A 9900-nucleotide genomic window follows, 5' to 3' on the forward strand; every position below is an offset into this window, starting at 1 on the left:
AAAATAGGGACTCAAAGAGTTACTTGTACACCAGTGTTCATAGCATCAGTGTTCACAATAGCCAAAAAGTAGAAACAACCAAGTGTCCATCAACAGATGAATGGGTAAACAAAATGTGGCCTTCCACTGTATGGAATATGATTTAGCCATAAAAAAGAATAAAATCCTGATTTCTGCTACAACATGGATGAACCTTGAAAACATAATGCTGGCCGGGCACAGTGGCTCACACCTGTAATCCCAGCACTTTGGGAGGCCTAGGTGGGTGGATCACGAGGTCAGGAGATTGAGACCATCCTGGCTAACACGGTGAAACCCCGTCTCTACTACAAATACACACACAAAAAATTAGGCAGGCGTGGTGGCGGGTACTTGTAGTCCCAGCTACATGGGGGGCTGAGGCAGGAGAATGGCATGAACCCAGGAGGCGGAGCTTGCAGTGAGCCGAGATTGCTGCGCTACACTCCAGACTGGGAGAAAAAGCAAGACTCCATCTCAAAAAAAAAAAAAAGAAAAGAAAGAAAGAAAACATAATGCTAAGTGAAATGTGAAATAAGCCAGACACACACACACAATATTGTATGATTTCACTTATAAACACCTAGAATAGGCAAATTCATAGAGACAGAAAGAAGATACCAGGCAGGAGCTGAGGGAAGGCTGAGATAGAGAGTTATGCTTAACATGTACAGATTAAAAAGTTCTGGAGATGAATAATAGTGATGATTTCAAGACCTTGTGAATGTACTTAATGTTGCTAAATTGCACACTTAAAAACAGTTATAATTTTACGTTTTGCCTATTATATCCCAATGTTTTAAAAGGTAAAAATAAATAAAACCTGCACCCAATGAGTTTTGGGAGGGTTGACCCCACCACTAGCCCCAGGGATGTGTCTTGACTGGCATTTTGCCAATCAGCATATTCTAGTCATTGATTCATGGACACAAGGCAGAGGCACCAGCTGTCTGCCAGAGTCTGTTCTTCCTTTTTCCATTTTTAGGTGTCTGTGGCACAGCAGAATAGTCTGTAAACCAACTAATTCAGTTTCAGAACTCAATAGAACCACAGGTAATCAAGTAGCTAGTCTCCAAAGACGAAGCCACCGGTCTTCACTCGCCTTGGGTGCATGTGCTGTCCCTGCCATCAACAGGCAGCCTGCTTCCTCTGCCCTTCAACCTCAGATGGAATGGTGACTTGCCTTGACCAACGGACTATAGCACAAGTGACATGTGACTGTCCCAGGATGAGCCTTTAAGAGGCCTGACAGCTCCTGCCTCTCCTCTTTTTCTTTCTTTTCCCCACTGTTCCACTTTTTCTTTCCCTTCCCCACCTTTTCTCCCCACCTTTTCCTACACTTTTTGCCACCATCCTCTTCTTCTTTTCTTTTTCCCCACCTTTCCCCCCCTTCCCCCGCTTTCCCCCCCCTTTCCCCACCTTCCCCCACCTTTCCCCTTCTTTCCTTTTTCCCCACCTTTCTCCCCGTTTTTCCCCACTGCTCCCCTTCTTTCCCCTTTTCCACTTTCCCCTTTCCCCTCCCCACCTCTTTCCCCCACTTTTCCCCATTCCACCATCCCTGTTCTTCTGTCCCCTTTCCCCACTGCCCCTCTTCTCCTTTCCCCACTCTTGCTCTTCAACCACACAGCTGAGCTCAGACCCCATTGAAGAATCATGAAAAACAGCGAATTGCTGTGTTTTAAGCCACTAAGCTTTGCACTGGTTTATTACACTGCAATAGATCATTAAAACAGAGACTTCTGCTGGGGCTTCTAAGAGAAGCAACTACTTCTCTGTTGCATTTCATGATGTGAGGCTCTGAACTTTGGAATCGTGGCCACCATCTTGCTACCATATAGGGGCCAATCTGAGAATGAGTCTACATGAAGTGGAGTAGAACCCAGAGAAGCTGAGAAACCAAGTCCTGATAACAAAGTTACCTTCTGGATCAAGCTACCCATGCAGTTAACCCTATTTTATGAAGCAAGAAACTTCCCTCTTTTCTTTCACCCAATTTGAGTGGGAATTTCTGTTTCTTACAGCCTAAGAAGTTTGTCATACAGCAATGACAGTATGTTCTTCTATGAATGTGGATGGGAAAGCAGGTTTGTGTGTAGATCAGTTAGGAATAGAACTTGCAGTTTTATGACAAAGAGATACAAAAATACAATGGCTTAAATAAATTAGGACTTTGTTTTTCTTTCAGTAGCATTCCAGAGTTGAGCAGTCCAGACTGGTGGGATAGCTCTGCTCCACACAGTCACTCAGGGACCCGTCTGTGGCTCAGATGTGTCTTAGAATGCTATCTTAGTCTGTAGGATCAAAGCTAAGTGGTCACTCTGTCTGTGTTCCAGTCTATGGGCAGGGAGATGAGAGGATGTAGAAGACAAGAAAATTATTTTTAAGCAAGGACACAGAAATTGTTTACATCACTTTAATTCCCATTCTACTGTAAGAACTTAGTCACTAACCACCCTTAACTGCAAAGGAGGCTGGGAAATGTAGTCTCTAGCCGGGGCAGGGGGAGGCGCGGAGCCTGTGCTTCCAACCTGCCTCCAGTATCATAAAAGAACAGAATGTATTTGGGGAGGAACAGCTGGAGCACATGACACATTCTATCTTGGATGTGATGATTTTGAGGTATCTAAGGGACATGTAAGAGGATGCACGTCTCATGCAGTTGGATATATGGGGCTGGGAAACAGGTGAAAAACCTCACAACACTCTAGGAGTTGTCAACACCTACCTGAACAGGCAATCACTACATATTTGAGCTCCTAGTATGTGGCGGGCATTATGTGAGGTGCTGGGGACCAAATGTGGAATAAGAAGAGAATAGGGCTGAAGATCAAGCTATGAAGACCCTCAGCATTTAAAACTCAGGTTGTGGAAAAGAAAACCCAGAAGGTATGGACAGGAAGACAAGAAAAAAACCAGGAATAAGGGGTTCACAGAAGCCAAGGGGAAGAAATGCTTTAAGAAGAAGAGGAGGCCAGGCGCGGTGGCTCACGCCTGTAATCCAGCACTTTGGGAGACTAAGGCCGGTGGATCACGAGGTCAGGAGTTCGACACCAGCCTGACCAACATGGAGAAACCCTGTCTCTACTAAAAATACAAAAAAAAAAAAAAAAAAAATTAGCCAGGCATGGTGGTGCATGCCTGTAATCCCAGATACTTAGGAGGCTGAGGCAGGAGAATCGCTTGAACCCAGGAGGCGGAGGTTGCAGTAAGCCGAGATCACACCATTGCACTCCACCCTGGATGACAAGAGCGAAACTCAGCCTCAAAAAAAAAAAAAAGAAAAACAATTATCTGGGTGTGGTGGTGCATGGCCTGTAATCCCAGCTACTTGGGAGGCTGATGTGGAAGAATCGCTTGAACCCAGGAGGTGGAGGTTGCAGTGAGCTGAGATAACGTCACTGCACTCCAGCCTGGTCAACAGCGTGAGACTCCATCTCAAAAAAAAAAAAAAAAAAAAAAAAAAGGAGAGGTAAATCAGTTGTGTCAAGAACTTCTGAGGAATAAAGTAAGTGAAGGATGAAAAATGTTGCTGAGTCTTGTCTCATGCATGCATTGATCAGTACTCAGCTAAAGACATGAGGAGGACCCTCTGGAGATGTCCAGGCATTGCTCTCTCCCTGCAGCAGTCTCTGCTGTGGTGCTCGGCCCTAAGAACTCCAGTGGCCTTCACCTCCCCAAACCCCCATCTCTTCAATCCAGTAAGATCATCAGACCATGCCTGGGCTACTCTTCTTAGTCTTCTCAGGCTGCCATAACAAAAGACCGTAAATTGGGAAGCTGGATGTGGTGGCACATGCCTGTAGTCCCAGCTACTCGAGAGGCTGAGGTGGGAGGCTGAGCCCAGGAATTTGAGGCTGAAGTGAGCTATGATTGTGCCGCTACATTCCAGCTTGGGTGACACAGCATGATTCTGTCTCTAAAACAAACAAAAAATACCACATACTGGGTGATGGCTTAAACAACAGAAATTTATTACTCACGGTTCTGAAGGCGTGCAAGTCCAAGATCAAGGTGTCAGCGTGGTCAGTTTCTGGGGAGAGCTCTCTTCCTGGCCTGTAGATGGTTCCCTTCTCACTGTGTCCTCACATGACAGGGAAAGAGAGAGACAGAAATAGAGACAGAGAGAATGTCTTTCATCTTCTTTTTTTCTTAAAGACAGGATCTTACTCTGTTGCTCAGGCTGGAGTGTAGTGGTGCGATCATAGCTCACTTTAGCCTGAAACTCCTGGGTTCAAGCAATCTTCCCACCTCGGCCTCCTGAGTAGCTAGGACTGCAAGCACATGCCACCACATCCTGCTAATTTTGTTATTTTTTGGAGAGACAGGAACTCACTATGTTGCCCAGGCTTGGAGTCTCTTTTTTTTTTTTTTTTTTTTTTTGGTGGTGTTTCCCTTTTTCCCCCCGGCTGGAGGGCGGTGGCGCCCTCTCGGCTCACTGCAAGCTCCGCCTCCCAGGTTCACGCCATTCTCCTGCCTCAGCCTCCCGAGTAGCTGGGACTACAGGTGCCCGCCACCATGCCTGGCCAATTTTTTGTATTTTTAGTAGAGACGGGGTTTCATCGTGTTAGCCAGGATGATCTCATTCTCCTGACCTCGTGATCCGCCCACCTCGGCCTTCCAAAGTGCTGGGATTACAGGCGTGAGCCACCACGCCGGGTCTAGGGCCCACTTTTATAACCTCATTTAACCTTTATCTCCTCATAGACCCCATCTCCAAACACAGCTACATTGGGAGTTAGGGCTTCAAGGTATGAATGTGGGGGACACATGTCAGTCCGTAGCACCCTCTCTGCCCTGCAGCCTGTAGACCAGGGCCACTGTGGAATTCCATCATTTGCTTCCCCTCTCTGGGGGTCACTGCCTTCCACTGTCTGATGTCCAATGTCTAAAAACGGTTGCTTCACACGTGTTGTCCAGTTTTTAGTTGTTTCCAGTGGGAGGCAAACCCAGTCTCTGTTACTCCATCTTCACAGTGCTGATGGGTTTCATAACAAGGAAGCCACTGGTGACTTGATCCAGAGCAGTTTCAGGGGAGTGCTGAGGGCAGAGTTCAGGTTGGAGTCAAGTGAGCCAGTGTAGACAGTGAGGGAGTAGCGACATAGAGACATTGAGTGTAGAAAACTGTTTCAAGTTACTTGGCTAAGAAAAGCGTCCCAGGGGAAGCTTGATAAGATCCCTTTCTTTCTTTCTTTCTTCTTTCTTTCTTTCTTTCTTTTCTTTCTTTCTTTCTTTTTTTTGAAACGGAGTCTTGCTGTGTTGTCCAGGCTGAAGTGCAGTGGTGTGATCTCAGCTCACTGCAACCTCCGCCTCCTGGGTTCAAGTGATTCTCCTGTCTCAGCCTCCCAAATAACTGGGATTACAGGCACACACCACCATGCCCAGCTAATTTTTGTATTTTTAGTGGAGATGGGGTTTCGCCATGTTGGCCAGGCTGGTCTCGAACTCCTGACCTCAGTTGATCCGCCTGTCTCAGCCTCCCAAAGTGCTGGGATTATGGGGAAGATTCCTTTCAACTGGCCTCAAGCCTCTATTCTTGATGAATTTCCCACCTCAACACTCTTTGGTTGGAGTGAAAACTAAAGGAAATACTTTGGTAAGATTCAAAGGTAGCTGTCAACCCTTGAGGTCACTGTATCACTCATTCAGTGAGTCATTTAGTCACTCATTCAATCAGTCACTTATTCATGCAATCAGTCATTTAGTCATTCATCAAACTTTTTTTCTGAGACAGAGTCTCGTTCTGTCACCCAGGCTGGAGTGCAGTGGCACGATCTCGGCTCACTGCAACCTCCGCCTCCCGGGTTCAAGCGATTCTCCTACCTCAGCCTCTTGAGTAGCTGGGACTACAGGCACGCACCACCATGCCTGGATAATTTTTTGTATTTTAGTAGAGATGGTGTTTCACCATGTTGCCCAGGCTGGTCTCAAACTCCTGAGCTCAGGCAATCCACCCACCTCTGCCTCCCAAAGTGATTGGATTACAGGCATGAACTATGGCACCCGGTCTCATTCATCAAATTTCTGTTGAGACTTCACTCTGTGTGCCAGGCTCTGCTAAGACTGAGGTGAGTAAACGATTACTGGATACCCGACTGTTTTAGACAAGGGGTAAACAAAGCCAGCCCAAAGTCTCAGCAGTTCTCAGTAAGGTGATTTTTGCCCTGGCCACCATCCTGCTGCACCACCAACCAGGGAACATTTGGCAATGCCTGGAGACACTTTTAATTGTCACAACCATGGTGAGGAGGGTGCAACTAGCATCTGGTTGGTAAAAGCCAGGGATACTCCCAAATGCCCTGCAGTGCACGGGCCAGGCCTCCATAACAGTGAATTCTCCAGCCTCAGACGGCAATAGTGCTGAAGTTGAGAAACTCTGATATAGCTTCAACTCTAGTGGGGGAAGATAGAGGTAAGAAAAATGTGTCAGAGGGTGCTAAGCGCTATGTAAGAAGCGGAGGATGGGGGGCGCTGGGTGCAGTGGCTCACGCCTGTAATCCCAGCACTTTGGGAGGCTGAGGAGGATGGATCCCCTGAGGTCAGGAGTTTGAGACCAGCCTGGCCAACATGGTGAAACCCTGTCTCTACTAAAACTACAATAATTAGGTGGGCATGGTGGTGGGCAGCTGTAATCCCAGCTACTTGAAAGGCTGAGGCAGGAGAATCACTTGAACCCAGGAGGCAGAGGTTGCACTGAGCTGAGATCACACCATCGCACTCCAGCCTGGGCGACAAGAGCAAAAAACAAAGTCAAAAAAAAAAAAAAAAAAAAAAAAAAAAAGGCAGGGGACAGGGAGTGCTGGGGAAGCTCTCACTGAAAAGATGACATTGGACAAAGGAAGTGAAGGTCTAGCTATGTGGCTATCTGGAGGAAAAGTGTTTCAGGCAGAAGGAATAGCAAGTACGAAGGCCCTGAGGCAGGAGCCAGCTTGGCAAGTTGGAGGAGCAGCCAGAAAACAAAGAAAAATAAAATCCTAAAAAAAGGATACATTCATACTGGTAATAAAACTGTAAGGAAAGTGGAAAAGATAAACACCTGCTGGGGAGAAGGAGGGAGAGAAGCAGGGCCAGTGTCTAATGCGCTGGCAGTGCTTTGTTTTTGTAGGTGGGTTACACAATAGATAAATAATATCTATTTTCCAAGCTCTGTGTATATCCTAGATACTTTTCTGTGTGTTATATTTCACAATAAAGACGATTTAAATCATGTGTTAAACAGTCTTTGCTGTTTGCTCAACTGTGGGTGCTATTACAGGGCATAGACACAAGAGGGGGCGCTAACCAATGAGCAGCGGCGAAGCCGTGTTTCCTAGCAACGGGGAAAACGTTGAGGCAGAAACGTCCTTCAGAGTGGTTAACTGATGGATTCTGGCTCCTGCCCCTGCCAGGTCGGCCAGGGTCCACTTCGCGCCCTGGAGGCGTCTCTGCAGGGTCTGGAGTGTCACTGACCTTTGGGGAGTGGAGCTCTCCTCCCAAATGCGAAATCGGGTCTGCAGAACACGGGAGGCTGCGCCCTTGTGCTGCGGAGCTTTCTTCTGCCAATGTTAGATAATAACGACGTCCGCATTAACAGATGCCATTATTAATATCATTAGTAACGAAGGGCTCTTACCCGCAAGACTCCAAACAAGTCGTAGTATTTCCCTCGAAAAATTGAGTAAATTAAAGAATGGAAAGGAGCGACCTTGCCTCCAGCCTTCTAAGACCTCAGGTCTCTCTCCTCTCTTTTCTCTCTCCTCTCTTTCTCACTCCTCTCTCCTCTCTCCTTTTTCCTCTCTTCTCTCTCTCTCTCTCTCTCGCTCGCTCGCTCGCTCTCGCTCTCTCTCCTCTGTCTCATACACACACACACACAAAGAGAGAAGTTTTTCAAGATTTGGGAGGCAGTGGAAGTTTTCAAGATTGCTGGCCGGGCATGGTGGCTCACATCTGTAATTCCAGTATTTTGGGAGGCCGAGGCAGGCAGATCACCTGAGGTCAGGAATTCAAGACCAGCTGGGCCAACATGGCAAAACCCTGTCTCTACTAAAAATACAAAAATTAACTGGGCATGGTGATGCACCTATAATCCCAGCTACTCTGGAGGCTGAGGCAGGAGAATCACTTGAACCTGGGAGGCGGAGGTTGTAGTGAGCCAAGATCATGCCACTGAACTCCAGCCTGGGCGACAAAGTGAGACCCCGTTTCAAAAGGAAAAAAAAAAAAAAAGATTATTGACAAAGCAGAAGGTTTTATAATACATAGGCAAATATTAGGTAAATTAATTTGAGGCTGAGTGGGATTACGGTAATGAATACCTACACTGTTAAAAGAAGTTATCCGGCTGGGCGCGGTGGCTCAAGCCTGTAATCCCAGCACTTTGGGAGGCCGAGACGGGCGGATCACGAGGTCAGGAGATCGAGACCATCCTGGCTAACACGGTGAAATCCCGTCTCTACTAAAAAATACAAAAAACTAGCCGGGCGAGGTGGCAGGCGTCTGTAGTCCCAGCTACTCGGGAGGCTGAGGCAGGAGAATGGCGGGAACCCAGGAGGCGGAGCTTGCAGTGAGCTGAGATCCATCCACTGCACTCCAGCCTGGGCGACAGAGCCAGACTCCGTCTAAAAAAAAAAAAAAAAAAGTTATCCCAGACTTTATCTCACTTGATTTCACAATCACTTTGGTACCACTCCCTTTTGCAGATGAAGAAACTGAGGCTCAGAGAGGTTAAACTGTGAGCAGGCCAGAGCCTTCTTCCCAATCCAATTTACTAAAAAAGATGTATTAACTAGCTTATTTTTAAGAGGGGGAAGCTGTTCATTGTCTCTCATGCCTGTAATCCTGGGACTTGGGGAGGCTGAGGCTGGCGGATCATGAGGTCAGGAGTTCAAGACCAGTCTGGCTAACATAGTGAAACCCCGACTCTATTAAAAATACAAAAATTAGCCAGGCCTGGTGGCTGGCACCTGTAGTCCCAGCTACTTGGGAGGCTGAGGCAGGAGAATCGCTGGAACCCGGGAGGCAGAGGTTGCAGTGAGCTGAGATCATGCCACTGCACTCCAGCCTGGGTGACACAGCGAGACTCTGTCTCAAAAAAAATAAAAATAAAATAAAATAAATTGTCTCTCATAACCAAAGAAAGTTAAAACAATGGAGAGGTAGCTTATTTTCTCATTAAAATAGCAAAACTATTTTCAATCATAACACGTCACACTAGGAAGACCAAGTGGAAACTGGCAGTCTTGTGTGATGCTAACGGCAGCTTAAACCAGTAGCCACTCATCGGAAGAGCAGTCTAGCAACACACAGAAGAAGCCATAAAAATGTTCCTACCCTTTGATCCAGCAACCCGACTTCTGGGAATCTATCCTAAGGACATAATTTGAAATTTAGGAAAAGGTGTATATGCAAATATTGGTGGCAGCATTATTTATGATGGTGAAAAATTGGAAACAACCAAGAGAAATGGGTGATCAAGGGCACAACTCTATTAAGTAACATGAATGTCTCCTTTTTTAAAAAAATGATGACTACAAAAATTTTGAAAATTACCTGGGTGTGGTTGGGTGTGGTGGCTCACGCCTATAATCCCAATACTTTGGGAGGCTGAAGCCGGTGGATCACTTGAGGTCAGGAGTTCAAGACCAGCCTTGGTAACATGGCCAAACCCTGTCTCTACAAAAAATACAGAAAAAAAATTAGCTGGGTGTGGTGATGCATGCCAGTAGTCGCAGCTACTCCAGAGGCTGAGACAAGAGGATTATTTGTGCCCAGGAATTCAAGGCTGCAGTGAGCTATGATCCTGCCACTGCAACTTCAGCCTGGGTGACAGAATGAGACTTGTCTCCAAGAAAAAAAAAAAAAAAAAAATATATATATATATATATATATATCTTATTCTGAAGACTG

At 46.5% G+C, this 9900-nt stretch overlaps 1 long non-coding RNA gene across 1 annotated transcript in view; it reads right to left on the minus strand.

The window, feature by feature from the left end:
• The window catches only part of LOC116418708, a 12533-nt gene extending 8405 nt beyond the window's left edge, over positions 1–4128 (minus strand). Inside the window, exon 1 of the long non-coding RNA XR_004228840.1 lies at positions 3999–4128. This is a non-coding gene — a long non-coding RNA (uncharacterized LOC116418708). The remainder of the gene's footprint in view (positions 1–3998) is intronic.
• Between the last annotated feature and the right edge of the window lie 5772 nt (positions 4129–9900).

This window comes from Piliocolobus tephrosceles, chromosome 2, assembly GCF_002776525.5.
Source record: "Piliocolobus tephrosceles isolate RC106 chromosome 2, ASM277652v3, whole genome shotgun sequence".
In the NCBI taxonomy this organism is placed as follows: Eukaryota; Metazoa; Chordata; class Mammalia; order Primates; family Cercopithecidae; genus Piliocolobus; species Piliocolobus tephrosceles.